This window comes from Lactuca sativa, chromosome 9 (genome assembly GCF_002870075.4).
Source record: "Lactuca sativa cultivar Salinas chromosome 9, Lsat_Salinas_v11, whole genome shotgun sequence".
NCBI classification, from domain to species: Eukaryota; Viridiplantae; Streptophyta; class Magnoliopsida; order Asterales; family Asteraceae; genus Lactuca; species Lactuca sativa.
This window is the reverse complement of record NC_056631.2, coordinates 12,116,546-12,133,027: the sequence shown is the minus strand read 5'-3', so window position 1 is coordinate 12,133,027 and position 16,482 is coordinate 12,116,546.

Below are 16,482 nucleotides of genomic sequence, written 5' to 3'. Positions count from 1 at the left end.
GAGAACTAAGGAGTACAAAGACAACTTATGGAAGTATATCATAGTAATAACAGTGCAAGAGTTTAACCATCCCATGAGGGGATTTGATTCCTATAACAAAAAGCATATGAATGGTTGAAGAAGATACCATCACAACAGTGGGCTAGAATCCATTTCAGGGGTATACCACTCTGATAAATTACACCCATTTGTTTTATTTTGTTCATAGTTATTGTTATGTTTGCAGGTAGACTACTCATAAAAATGATTTTGAATAACCTTAGTGAAGTGTTAACATTAAATTGATAGATGGGAGGGACAAACCGATAATCAGTTACTTAGCGTACATTAAGGAATGCATAATGAAGATGACTTGCATATGATCAAGGTACAACATAAATGTGTAGGTCCATTGACTCCATCATCAACAAAGATCGTGGAAACAAATAAACAAAGGCTTCTCAATACATGGAAAAGTTGAATGTGTCATACAAGTACCAAGTCTAAGGGCCATGGAAAGGTCGGCATGTTGTTGAAATTGACCAAAGGGTTTGCAGGTGTAGGAAGTTGGAATTAACAAGAATTCCTTGTAGGCATGTTCTTGCAGTGCAATTTGACAAACCATATAATGATAAGAATGTTGGTGAACTCTACACTTATGTACACAATGCAAGAACTTGTAGTTGCCAACGAAGAAAGTGATGTTTAGTTGGTTTAGGTTATGGTTGTTGGTTAATGTGATGTTTTGTTGGTTTAGGTTATGGTTGTTGGTTAATGTGATGTTTTGTTGGTTTAGGGAATTGGTATTAACTTTTATTAGGTGTCTATTTTATGTTTTTTTTGGTATTTGGATAACTTTACCCTCCATTTTGGATGATGTACTGAAAACAATGGTAACAACTAGTGTTATGATTATCTTATATTTCTGCATCAATATCATTTATATTTTTTCATATTTATGCATCTATTTGGACAAAAACATGTATCATTTATAGATTTCCATTTAATAGTTTGTCCCATTTACAGACTGTGCATCTATTTACACCAAAATAGCTCTTATTTATGTCCCTCATATTTGCATAATTTCACAAAAATAATACATTATCCACTATCCAAAAGTGTAGATTTACTTACATGAACAAAATAGTAGCTTGACTTACATGAACAACCCAATCCGGTATAAAAGATATCCATATAACAATGACGTGCTACTACATAAAAACCAAGAACAAAAAACCAGCTATAAATCAGGTAAAAGTTCAACTTTGTTGTTTCTTTCTTCATTTTTCCAATAACATATTTGCAAATTTTTCTTTCTTCCTTCATTTTACCCGGTTCATACTTTAGCTTGTTGATTGATCTCAGTTACCTAGGTATATTATTATTTTTGAATGCGCACACATTAGACCATCAACCCAACCAACAAATCCACATGTTGAATGCTAGCAATATATAATAAGAAATTGAGTGAGCCGTGAAGCAATTTTTAAAATCCAACACATAAATGGTAACCTGATTAAGGCATCCCCAAAAAATCTCCTTGGGTTGTTATCAGTCCAAGATGTTTGCACTATCGTCATTTGACCACAAAAGCAAAGCACAATTGTTGATTTCATGGAGTAGAGAGGAGATGGAAATTTGGGCTCCAATGAAGTAATGATGAGGGAAAAAAAGATGTTGGCATATGTTAATAAGAGGTATTAAAATAATTTAATATTAAAGAAGAAGAATATACAAATTGATAGATTTACCCTCATAATGGCAACACACTCACTTTTAACGGGGAGCATAAACATATGTTAAACCTTTGGACCAAAGTCCCAACAAATAAAACATTTTGGACAAGTGGTGCAGCTCAAAAACATTTTGGATCAAAGTTATATTTTTTAACAAACCACAAGGACTAAATTTACAATTTTGTATATTTCATGAATATAAAATACTTAAGCATTATTTCATAATATTACAGAAGGTGTAAAACGTAAACCTAAACTTTAGTTTAACTTATAACTACTAGTTTAATTTATAACTAGGTTGCATTATATAAATCGCTATTTATTTAAAGGTAATACGTTTGACTACCAAGTAAATAGTGACCATGCAAGATAGTTGAGATGCTAGATTATTTTTGGAAAATCAAACAGCGAAGTTGATTGTGTATTTTATAATAGTAAAATACACATGCAAACAGTGGGCCATAGAGTTGATGGGCCGAATATATACATACACGATATAATACATACAAATATATACTTATAGATTAATGCATATATTTGTGCAATTGATGGTAACCAATTCAATGATAATTTGAAATACATCCTATTTATTCCTATTTAAAAAAAAAGATGAAATATACAATGTGATAATAAATTCATCTAGTAAATGTTCAACTCCATATATGAAACCATAATATGGTTTCAACTATGTAACTGAAACCATATATCAAATTGTTTAACAATGATATCATTAATATTAATATTTTAGATAATTGAAAATCACCGGAAATCATCTTCAACCATTCCTTTTGTTATAACTACTTATCTAATTTTAACTATTTATCTTAAATAATACAAACACTCTTTACAATTTTCATAAATCCAAATACATTTTACCATTTTTGTTTTGTTATAACATAAACCAAAACACCCTTTATATCTATAACACCAAAAAAAACATAAATATAGAAAATATAAATTTGTAATTTTTAAATAAAAAATTAATCTTGTAAAGCATAATATAATACTTAAATAAACAATGTTAATACAATAATTGACTTTGATCTATCTATATTTTTTTAGGAAGTATAGATCCAACTTAAAGTTTATTTTGGATACATAAAATAATGTGATTGAGGTAAATAAAAAATAAAACGTTTTATATTACCTATTTTTAGATTGATCTTCATAAACTATACTTCTTCGAATTTAGCTTGAACGATTAATCAAAATAGCCTACCAAAACGTTACAATTTTGATTATATGAAGTCGGCCAAAGAAAAACATGAACACAAAACATTAGCGTTGTTTCATAAACACATTACATAAACACTTAGGACAAGAAGCCTTTTAAGAAACAATGATGGATATATAAATAATATGATTGAGGTAAATGGAAAAACAATTTATTTTTTCTATTTTTGGGTTGATCTTCATAAAATACGATTTTCCGAGTTTAGCTTGAATGATTAATCAAAATTGTCATCCAAAGCATTAAAATTTTGATAATTTGAAATTTATCAAAGAAAAACATGAACACAAAACGGTTGGCAATATTTCATACACATTGCATAAAAACTTAGGTCTAGAAGCCTTTTAAGAAACCAAAAACTAAAGAGATAAATATATAATCTAAAGTAACATGTAATAGTTTATATAGCATGTGTGATGTTAAAAAAGATAATAATAGTTATGAAAAGACAATGAAAAATGGTTTGAAAATATGAAAAAAGATGGGGATTCAAATTAATAGGAGCTTGTAAATATGTCTGTATTATAGTATACTATATTATAGTATAGTATATAATATATAGATATGTGATTTCTATATGTTATCTGTAACCGTATACAAAAGAATATATATTCAACTACTAATAATTTAATGTTCATAAATTATATCATATTAATTTGAATATTTAAATAGTATATAAATTAAAAACAACTTTTGAAAGAATATGATTAATTATTTGAAATATGAAGGTTTATATATGTTTCAAATGTGTGGTCCAAGAATATAATCTATTTTGAATCATAACTATTATAAAAACACACACATATATATATATATATATATATATATATATATATATATATATATATATATATATATATATATATATATATATATATATATATATATATATAAAGAAAAAATAAAAATAACATCATTTCAAAGTAGTGTAACACTCGACAAATGTCAAATAAACATATTGCATTCCTCAAGGAAATTAAAAATTACTTCCAATCTATCATAGTTGAATAAAAATGCAAATTTATTATTAAAAATACGATATTATAGTAATAATAATATAGAAATAATTAAACAACACTAATGTATACTAATTTAAAGTTTGATTGCTACTGTTAAAAAAAACCAAACATATGTGAGAAACTTTATTATATCTGTTTTCAAAGAAGCGATTTAAAACCTATAACAAAATGTTAGTACCACTATTTTGACGATTCATGTTGTAACGACCCAAACTATTCCATTCCGTCATTGAGGTTAGTTTTGATGGGTTTTGAGCAATACATCATTCCTATGGTGTACATGCAAACCCTAATAGCTTTTGGATCTAGTTTGTCTAATGAACATGCAATTGAATATCCAAAGTTATAAACCCTAGATCTATCATAAAAAGAAATGAAATAAGGGTTTAGTGATTACCTTTGATTGTTATATAGTAATTACAATCAACTCCTTGCTTTGATTTGCTTCAGAAAGCTTAGTGCCTCAAGTGTTGCACCTCTAATGGAGTCACAAACACCACTAAGCAACTTGGATGAAGAGGGAGGAGAGAGGAGGCACCAAAAACGGCTAGAAACCCTAAAGGAAGACTTGTCCATGTTTTTGGGGCTTAAGGGTCCTTTATATACATGTAGGCTTTTAGGGTTTTCAACCAGGAAACCCAAATTTGACTGCTTAAGCCCTAAGCAGTCCAATGGACGATTACAGAAGACCCTTGGACGATTTCTTTATGGTCCTCCATATAGAATTCGTCCATTGCCATCTAATGGATCCTAAGCCCAACTTTGCAACTATCTTATAATTGCAATATTAGTCCCCTTAATTTAATTAATCTCTTTTAGTCACTAAATTAATTCTTAATTAATTCTTGACTAATATTAATTAAACAATATGATTTCTCATTTAATATATTATTCTTATAATATATTAATAAATAAAATTAAACCTTTCTCTCCTTAATTCATCCTACATACTGCTATGGTGAAGGCAACCCAAAAGGACCATGCTCATAATCAGGTCAAGTACATACCAAAATAGTTATGGACTTAGACACTAATCCAACAGTCTCCCACTTGGATACGTCTAATAACTAATTTGCATAACTTCAGAAATTGATCAGCAATTGTAGCTTTCAAAAGCCGCTGTCAATTCTGATCTTATCAGATACGCGTGTCCTTTAGATAAGGGATCATATATTCCTCCATTCTTAAGATATCGTATAGACATAAGACATGAATTTCAATCATTCTCTCTATAATGTTTCACGACTTCCGATTTATGACGACTGACAACAGACTATAATTGAACACATCAACTTAGTCCTGGCTTGGCCAAGCGCTTAGGTGTCATCACTAAATCATCGAGGGGCCCACATATATCGCTTTTATCCCACTTTGGGTAAAAGGAATGGATAAACTTCGACTCAAATGCTCGTTTGCATTCACTGATCGAATCACACACAACAATAAGTTTTATAACAACAAGTTACTGGTGTGTTTACTTATTATCAATGTGCAACCGACCAACAAATAACAACTCACACGTATTGGTTTCAAGAATATACAATATTATCGTCTCACTAATCACTCATGATAATTCATGAAGTGATCCAAGTGAGTGTGGGTTTAATCCAATACTCTAATCTTATCAAAGCACTCATGAACCCTGCAACAAACTTGTGCTATGTCTAAAATCTTCAGACAATCTACAGACTCTTCATGACAGTCTTCCTTCATACTTACTTCCAACATATGACCGACCGTGGAGGTTCGAATAACCTAGTTATTCTGGAAGTCAAAACATGCAAACTGAAACACAACAATAATACTTAATCCTATATGGCCCCAAACTTGTGAGAGTAAATAAAACACTTCTATTTAACCACCATATTGATTACTCATTATTTATCATTTAATGTTTCGGATAATCAACTCATTACTTGAATTACAACAATAGTTGTCCCATGCACAAAGCATGCACACTATGTTTCCTATGGTCCTTACTTTGTGAAATAGATCAATTGAAATTTTTTCCAATGATGCTCATTTCACAATTCCCAATCCTTATCATTAGTGTTAGAACACAATGTTCTTGCCACTACTAGAATGTGCTAGATTCTAACATTTTATGCAACGATCCTTTCGCAAAGTCATAGCACAAAAGTCACCAAGACTTGGCCAATGAAATTACAAAGTACTCTATCGGAAATTGTTACAAGACAATTCCATAGACGTGAAGTCTCACATTCAAATTACATTCCTTTGAACATCCTTCTTGCATAAAAGTTTCTAATCTAGACATAGATTCTCAATATCCAAATCCCAATATGGAAACATTTCCACATTTTCCATATGACAACTCATTCTTAATAGAATCTTATCTATTCATAATAATGTCAATATGGTCCATCCAATGCCATACTTCCAACTACTTACAAGCGACCAATCCTCAGCAAACTTTGGATCGTCCTTTGACAGTTGTTTAATTATTTTAGTCAAAACCGATTCTACTCCTTTTTCCCTCTTAATGCGCTAGACATTTGGAAAATTTTAGAATGGTCAAATATTATAGCATTTGCAATCGATCCTATACCTGAAGCATATAGGACACGATGCATAATGTCTTACATAAAGATATGATACTTTATCAATCTTCTGCCATAATATTTAATGTGTCACGTTTTCACAATTCGAACTATGAAAATGGATGCCGTAATCATAATCGAAATTTGAGAACACACTATGTATCCTTTGACTATATTTATTAAAATTTCTCAATCTAAGCTTCAGATTTTGAAACGAAGTATAATATTCTCTCCCTTAATTATAGCAAAACAACTTTTCAACCCATGCAACTTTGAAAATTGAGTCTTTGTTTTTCTATAATTAATATTGCTAACTTGCAATACTTTCCATAATAATCATACAAGCATAACACTCATGCTCCCACTATCATGATGATTATTACCATATAAGCATAACACTTATGCTCCCACTAGCTTTGACATGTATTCAGAAAACAACTGAACTTCTAGAAAACAATGCCTATTGAGTTTCTGAAGTTCATATTTTTAATACCAAATACTTCGATGAGCCTTTATCTAAGCTTCTTAAACTTATACACATTTGCCTTAGATAGCTCATATGTGTGTCTAAACATTTCATAACTTATATCAATAAGTCCCAAATGTTAGACTAATTGCCAGATCTCACAATTCGAACTATAGAAAGGGATGTCGTAACCATAACCAAATTTGAGAATACAATTTTCACAATTGCTATCTTCGTAAAATCTCTCTTAGTGAAAGCATTTCCTCACAGTCATTTTCATGAAGGAGGGAATCTTATGACACTTAGATTTTATGGTGTATGAGTTCCTATCCATGTGAATTTGCCAAAACCAAGTTTGCGACAAATCCAAACTCATATGGATTAAACTTTCTTGACTTCTAGGCTTATGGTAACACGAGTGCCCACTATGTCTTCTAAGTAGTTTAGCAACTTGTCCTTACATATCAATGTAATTTCCATCGATCAAGGCGCTTTGTCTTTATGCATTCAAATGAGAACTCATAGAACTCACATACATAATTAACTCAACTGGAATGGAATAGAAACAAAATAATGTCAACACGATATGTGTAGACCTCAAGTCGTGTGCTAGTGATGATTGATAAGGTTTATTCTTGATTTGTTATTGAAACTTTTTCAAGATCATTAAAACTCCTACTGACCTCTTGACGTATATGATTCTCTCATCAGGAAACTTTCCTAGACAAAATAAATATTCAAGAGTTAGTGTAGTTCTTGTCAAGACAAAACACTTCACAAAATTGGTCCTAGTTGGTCTTTGTCTTATCCAAGACATCACAACTTACCACTTTCAAATGTGCAAGAATAAGAAAACTTTTCCAAATTCCACATTTGATGAGTGTTGTAAACCTTCTTGAGACTTGTCACTCAATTCACAATCTTGGAGTATAACTCTAAGACTTGATGTTGGAACGAAGTATGATTGACTTCTTGATTTTAACCATTTCCACAATTCTCGATTCCTCTTCTTAGACATGCAAATGCACTAAGACTCACTTAGAGGATCAATTGAGATATGGTTCTTAATCATTAAGACTTATCATAAAACACAATAAAAGGTACTCTCCCTTCTTCTTAGAATAGAGAAACTTTTATCTTTCTTCCTACTTGATTCTTCTTATTCGTTCTGCTATTTATTGAAACCTTTTCAATCACCTCAGAATTATACTCAATCTTATAAGTATAATCATATTTACTAAACTTTAGTAAATCATGACGAATATCTTTGTCACTCTTGTGGTGGACTTTATCAACACACTACCTAGTGTACTCGATCTCTTAGTCCTTCACTGTACACTTTGTCAAAGAATTAGTCTAATTTCTAAATATGAAGTCTCTCATTCATCACACAACTAAGTTATATGATTCCAGGTTTTTGTCCAATTGAAACTTGGGCGATGAGAAACTCTCCCTATTTGGTAAATTCTCGACATTTCCACAAATAACATAATTAAGAATCAAATCCTTTATTGCTAATAATAGAAACCTTCAAACATCAATTTTTCATACATTCCATTACAAGGATAAATAAATAAGATAAAATCAAAATTCATTTTATTGCGGAAAAACATTTGTCCTTACAATGCAATTCAATTGAAAAACTATGTCATTACATATTTCTTAGCAATCTATTCTAACTCCAAGTAGTAGCTCAAGAATCCAATCTTCAAGCAATGCGATCGAAATCCATTTCTTCATGATTAGATTCAGCTCACTTCTTCCCATAAGCTTCCTCTCTTTTCTTCGATCCTACAAAACATCAAAATGTAATCTTATCACATCATGTATTAAGAATCTAGAATAGGAACTTACAAGAGTTAGATAATGGATTTTACCTGAAGTAGAGCCATATGTCTTGACTCTCCCATCTCTTAGATCTCTCAGGTAGTTTGTGCAGCTTCGTCTCCAATGCCCCTTCTCTTGGCAATAAAAGCAAATGGACTCCTTTGGCACAGCACATCGGACAATCACAGACTTAGTTCTTTCTGGACTTCTAATGTTGCGAGTGTCCATTACAGTTTGGGAGTTTGACTCACCAGACAAATTTTCTTGACCAGCATGCCAAATCATTGCTGATTCAGTAGCTATAAGCAAATAGGTGAGATCAATGAGGGTCACGTCTTGATCCATCATATAGTACTCTCTAACGAACTCACTATATGATTCAGGAAGTGAGTGAAGAACCCAGTCAACATCCAACTCACTTGAAATCTTGACACCCAACATGCTTAACCTGTCAATGTGTGACTTCATCTTTAAGACGTGTGCACACACAGGTTTCCCATCTTCGTGTTTACTTGCCAAAAGGGCTTGAGTGAGCTTGAACTTTTCAAGCCTTTGAACTTGTGGGTCAGGGAGAACAATTGGAGGAGGTAGAGGAAGTGAAGCATGATCTTTTGTTCCTCGATCATATTATGGAACATCATCTTCATTTGGAAAGCTTGTTCCATGGGATTTGGGAAGACCATGATTGTTAGAACTAAACATCTATAAAACGGGAGAAAATCCAAGTTAAGTTGATTAGAATCCTTGATGTAACACCCAAATGAAACATCAAGGCTAGGATCCAACACAATACTTTACAACCTAGAAGAGGGATGTCGTAATCTAGTTGCAGAATATTTGAAGGTAGGTAAATGATGATTTACCAATTTCCACCATGAAAAACGAGAAGGAAGTTTAAGTTTTAAATGACTTGAGACTCCTAGATCTTTTGAGATTCAATGAATGTTTCAATTGCATGTTTAATCTCAATTATGCCCTACTATTTGTGACTAGGATGTCGAGGATCACAAACAAGGTGTGAATAACCATACGAATCTACGTGGTGCCCTCAATGCTACTATCACCTAATCAGTGTGCCGATTAGCCACACACGCTTCATTGATCTATGATAAACATCGAGCCACCCTTCGCTACCAATGTCATCCCCAAATTAGTGTGACGGTTAACCACACACGCTCCACTAACGTTTGACAAGGGTACAAAGTGTAATTCCATGGGTTAGCATACAATTTCACATTTTGCCTAAAGTAACTATGATTTGGGAATTTGAATAAGCATTTAGTTAATTTGTACTTCATTATACTTATAATGGAAGGTTTCTGTCCTATCCTACCCGTTCGGCTAATGACCCTCCACTAGTCAAGAGTGCGGTGAGTAAGAGTGGATACCCATTCAATCGCTATTTTATAGGAAATTTTATTAAACACCCTTTATAGACCAGCTTCGTGAATGAGGCCTACTAACGGTAAGACTGACTGTTTACTCATACATATATATAATATTAGACTTTTAATGTTATATATAGTATAGGGTGTATTTTACACTTTTAAAATACTAGGTGGTCTAATTTAGCAAATTATACTTTTAATTTATTTAAATGTAAACCAAAACTGTATGGGTTTATTAAATCTCTTTTAATTATACACTTTAATTAATTAATAAAACCATAAGGGTGTGATTTGAACTTTTTCAAATTACTAGGGTTTTAGAATTTAAAATTTCAAATTAAGACTTTTAATTAATTTTAAAATCCAAAACTTGAGGGCAAATTTTTGAAACTTTTCAAAACATTAGGGTTTAATTTATTTAAATTTCAAAAACAAAACTTTTAAGTTCAAATTTAAACAATAAAACCTAAAGGGAGAAATTTGAAACTTTTCCAAACTTTATCAAGAATTTTCTAGATCACAAAATTCAAATAAGGCAATTAACAACTAATTGGTGGTTATCTAATTTGACCTAGTCCAATCTCTTGCAAGATAATTCACCAAATAATTCAAATAATTAAATCTAATCATATAAGGAAATAATTATTTAATTAATATGAAGTTATCTTTTATTTTGGCAAAGATAATCACCCAATATCATAAAAATCTGATTTATATCAATAAAAAAACGTTTTGGTAACTATCCCACAGCCAAAGAAGCACAAAATCCTGAAATTACCTCTTTCTGACCAGCTGACTCGTTGAGTCAGGCATGGAATCGGTGAGTCCAGCCCCCAGAAACCCTAACTTTTGATTTTTAAGCAAGAATAAACCATAATAGCATCAAATACATCAAACAAACAGCCCTAGGCTCTGATACCACTAATGGGTTTTGAGCAATACATCATTCATATGGTGTACATGCAAACCCTAATAGCTTTTGGATCTAGTTTGTCTAATGAACATGCAATTGAATATCCAAAGCTATAAACCCTAGATCTATCATAAAAAGAACTGAAATAAGGGTTTAGTAATTACCTTTGATTGTTATATAGTAATAACAATCAATTCCTTGCTTTGATTTGTGTCAGAAAGCTTAGTGCCGCAAGTGCTGCACCTCTAATGGAGTCACAAACACCACTAAGCAACTTGGATGAAGAGGGAGGAGAGAGGAGGCACCAAAAACGGCTGGAAACCCTAAAGGAAGACTTGTCCACGTTTTTGGGGCTTAAGGGTCCTTTATATACATGTAGGCTTTAAGGGTTTTCAACCAGGTTAAAGTTAACTTGAGTCAAAGTGTAAAAATATGATACTTGATTATATACATGGGTCATGGGGTCATTTTCTCACACTTAAGGGGCCTAAATTGAATGTTAACAAGTATTTAAGCCATCCTAACCCCATAATAAAGTATTAAACGCTACTTAGCAGCCTCCTTTTTACTTTGATGTGTGTTCTTGGATTGCTTTGCTTCCTTGGAGTATGTGTGAAACAAGTGAAGTAGAAATGAAGTTTTAGTGTTTGTGGTGAATCTTTGGTGGTTTTCTTGATACCTTTCTCCAATTGCAATCTTGGTGGATTCATTTCTGGAATTTCCAGAAGGTATGAACATCTTCTTTTAAATTATGTTGTTGTGTTTCAAACCACACACAAGAAGAGACCTTGGATGATGTCAAAATCCATGGTTTAGTTATGTTGGTTGGTCACATTCTTATCCTAGTCATTTTGGACACTTAGATATGGTCTAGAGGGGTTAAGATCATCCCAAAAGAGGCTTTGATTGGACCCAAACCAAGCAGGAGAAGGCAGTCCATCAATTTTCTATTTTTTAACTGCAGCCCCACAACATGGATATCTAATTTCCACGACGTGGACAATTGGATCAGGATCACGAAGAACGCTCGGACCACGATGTGGCACCATCCTCGCCACAATGTTGGCTTCTTTCTGAACATAATTGTTTTCATTTTATATTAGTTTTCTGATTAATTCTTTGCACATTCTTTTAGGGGTGTTATTTTGCTGGTTAAAAGTTGTCTTTCCTCAGCTCATAGCCCCACACAACTTAGACTAGAGGTGAGTCAATTCTTGTGGTTGTTTAGCCACAAGTTTTGGAAAATTGAATGCTCTTGTACACATGTTATGTCTAATAAATTTTGTGTGATGCTATAATCTGAAAATGTGAGATGTATGCAATATGAAATTGTGATGTATTTGCAGACACATTTGATTTAGTAATCCTTTGGTATGCTAGAGTTCTTAAATTTATTATTTGATGCAAAAAGAAAGAGGAAGTTAGGACCATGTTAGTAGTGAGGATTATTCATGTTGTTAAAATGTGATGATATAAATGTTATATTTCTATTTTGTCATAACTAAATGAAAGAAGGAAATGCATGCTAAAAGTTGGTTGATATAAGGTGTATCTATTTACATGCAAAAAAAATGATGTTATTTGGTAGTTTTGTGAGTATTCCTTTGTTGTGTGATGTGAGATGTAATATGCCTTGGAATAATAATAATAATAATAATAATAATAATAATAATAATAATAATAATAATAATAATAATATACAAGCATGATTACATATGTTATTGGTAAGGTGTGTGTATGCCCCATGTGAGGGGATTAATTAATTATAAAATTAACTAAAATAAAGGGGAATACATAGCATGGGGTTAAAAGGGTAGAGACCTAATCTTAGGTGCGTGCCTTATTGGATATCACGCTGGAAGGATATCGTTGGAGGAAAAGAGCTTAAGCCAAGTTGGTGTCAAATGGTTTTCTAGTTAACCATTTCGAAACATGGTTCTGGTGCATTGGATGTATGGGGAGTGGAGTAATGTTGGATACTCGAAGACACTGGATCAAGTGTCACGTTTGGGTTTAGGTATGCATTTGGAAGTACCATTGTACCACCCTCGAACGACAACACATCGTGTTCTTACATGCAAAGTCGGAGTAGTGAACATCAAGAACCATGGACATGTTAGGTTTTGAGCACTATAACACTCCTATGGTGCACATGTAACCCTAAATGCTTTGGATCTATGTTTCTCTAATTATACATGCATATTTTCAATTTTCCAAAGCATTGTCCTAATTAGCGTACATTTGAACAATTGAATGATACAACTAGTTAGATGACTTACCTTTTAGAAGGACTTGTAGTTCTTGACCTGTGAAATCTTGAGCACCCCAAGTGTGATGCCTCTAATGGTTCACAAACACCAATATGCAAGAGGAGACTTGAGAGAATAGGTTACTAGCACAAAATCAACTTCATCCTCTTGGAAAGTATGTGCCAACCGATTTTGGCTCTAGGGGATCCATTCTATATAGTGTGGAAAGTGCTAGGGTTACATTCATGCAAACGCTGATGCTACATAACCTTCCACTTTCTTATGCTACATGGATTTAACCTCCATGGATTATCTCATTGGTTTAGCCCATCAACAAAATCATGGATCATTGGCCCACACTATAAGAATCATTGATTTACATAATCAATCCCCATATATTTAATTAGTCTCTTTTGACCTCAAAATTAATTCCAAATTAATTCTCGACCAATACTAATTAAATAATATGATTTCATATTAATATATTATACATGTAATGTATTAATAAATCATAAATAACCTTATTCTCTAAAGTCCATCATATCAAATAGCACTGGTGAAGACAACCCAAAAGGACCATGCTACAATCGGGTCAAGTACATCCCAGTTATAGTTATGGGCTTAGACAACAAATCCAAGAGTCTCCCACTTAGATAAGTCTAATAACTATTACTGCCAATGTGACTTCAGGATCCGACTTATCAACCGTAAGCTTTCAAAAGCCGTTGTCGAACTCTAACCTAGTCAGTGATGCGTCCTTCAGATAAGGGATCATATACTCCTCTGTTCTCAAGATATCTATGCGGACAAACACATGGAACATAGTCATACTTATTGTCCTGCAATTTGTTTCACAATTTCCAATTCGTCTGATATAGAACATAACAGAACACATCCATTTAGTTCTGACCGGGCCAAGCACATAGTCAAAACAGAATCATCAAGGGGCCTTAGATATCGCTTTTAATCCTCTTAGGATAAAAGGAAAAAATAAACATCGACATTATATGCTTGTACTAACTACTCATCAAATCATGCACAACGACATGTTTTATAACATCAAGTTTCTGAAGTGTTTTCATGCCATCAATGCACAACCAAATCGTAGTGAACAACTCATATATCTTGGTTTGAAGATTATATCATATTATCGTCTCACAATTACTCGTGATAAATTCCATGAAATAATTCAAGTGAGCGTAGGTTGTGTAACGCCTGATTCCCTGGTACACATTTAATTAAGTATTTATTTATTTTGAAAGAGGGACTCGACGAGTTGGTAGCCCCGACTCATCGAGTAGAGGGCAGACTGTGTGCAGGGTTTTAATGAGCTACTCGACGAGTCGCAGCTCGGACTCGACGAATAGGACATGCTGGATGATACCCTAATCTTTAGGGTTTGTACCTTATTTAAGCATCATATCTAGCCTCCATTCCAGCCTCTATCACCTCCAAACCCTATTATCGAAACCCTAATCCGCCATAAGTGATCTTGAGCTACTTCTTGTCATTTTGAGTGTTATTTGTGCCTTGTGAAGCTTGTGGAAGAAGTAGAAGATAGAAGACTCAAGAGGGAATGAGTAGATCCAGAAACTACACTCCTTTTGCTACATTTTCTGGTAATCAAGTATCCAATTTGTTCATTCTTCTCTTAGATCTATTTATGCCCATCTTATGAAATTTTTGGGTCAAGAACCTTGGCCTTTGGGGTTTGGACGTCCCAAGTGACTCATATCTCAGATCTAGGATCTAGAAAGGGTTCCATGGCATAAAGGTGCAAACTTTATGACCATGGAAGCCCCATGCAAGCATATGAGCAAGTTTATGGTCTTTTAGCCTTAAAAGACCATGCATGGAAGGAAAGTTCGGAGCTTTATGTGTCCAACAGATGCCAAAACCCTAGATCTAGGTTTGTATGTGTGGATTTGAGATTCTATGGCCTTTTGGACACGATTCATGTCTTATAAGAATTGGGGTTTTGTCTAAACCCTTTTAGAAGAGTGATGGACGGTTAAAGTTGGAAACATTACCCTTAGAAGGGCCTTTCTAGTGGGAAAACAAGCTAAGGACCATGGATCTACAAGATAGGGGCTTAATCTGTTAAGATGGCCAAACAGACAGAAGGACTCATTGAGTCTATAAGGGAACTCGACGAGTCGTATCGTGTTGTCCCGATTTCACTTAATAGAACTCAGTGAGCCTGTAGAAGGACTCAACGAGTGGATGAGCCAAGTCGCGACTAAGCAGCCCGACAGTAGGGATGAAAGTGGGTCCAAACCCGGACCGGATAGACCTGGACCCGGAAAACCCGGAACCGGTTAACGAGACTTTGTAGAACCGGAAACCGGACTGGTATATAGGAACCGGTTCCAGTTTGGTTCTGGGTACGGTACCGGGTAAAGTGGGTCTAGAACCGGAAACATCAAAGTAGGTAGGTTGGAACCGGATAAAGTGGGTTTAGAACCGGAAAAACCAGAATTTTTTGGTAATTACTTACTACTTAGTGGGTTGAATTTTGAAAATTTTCATATTGATATCTCGACTTTGGGGGACTATAACTCATTGAATAAGAAACCAAAACTAACATAATTATAGTCTAAAATCATGTACAAACTCTAAAATACACTCTGGAAAAACCGCATGTCAATCCGACTTTAAACAAATGAGATATTCATGTGTTAACATTTTCAGAGAATACAAATTATAAAAACAAATAGCTGAAAAGTTGAAAATTTTCAGTTTTGATATCTCGACTTCGGAGGACTGTAAATCATTGAATATTAAACCAAAAATGACAAAATTATAGTCTAAACTCATGCACAAACTGTAAAATACAAGTTGGAAAAAACCACCTGTCAATCCGTCTTCAAACGATTTAGATATGCATGTTTTAAAATTTTCACCGAATACATAAAAACAAAAAAAACTAAAAACTTCGAACTTTGATATCTCGACTTTGGGGGAGTGTAAGTCATTGAATATAAAACTAAAAATGGAAAATTTATATTCTAAAATCATGTACAAACTCTAAACTATATGTTGGAAAAAACCACATGTCAATCCGACTTCAAACGAATTAGATATGCATGTTTTAAGACTTTCACCGAATACAA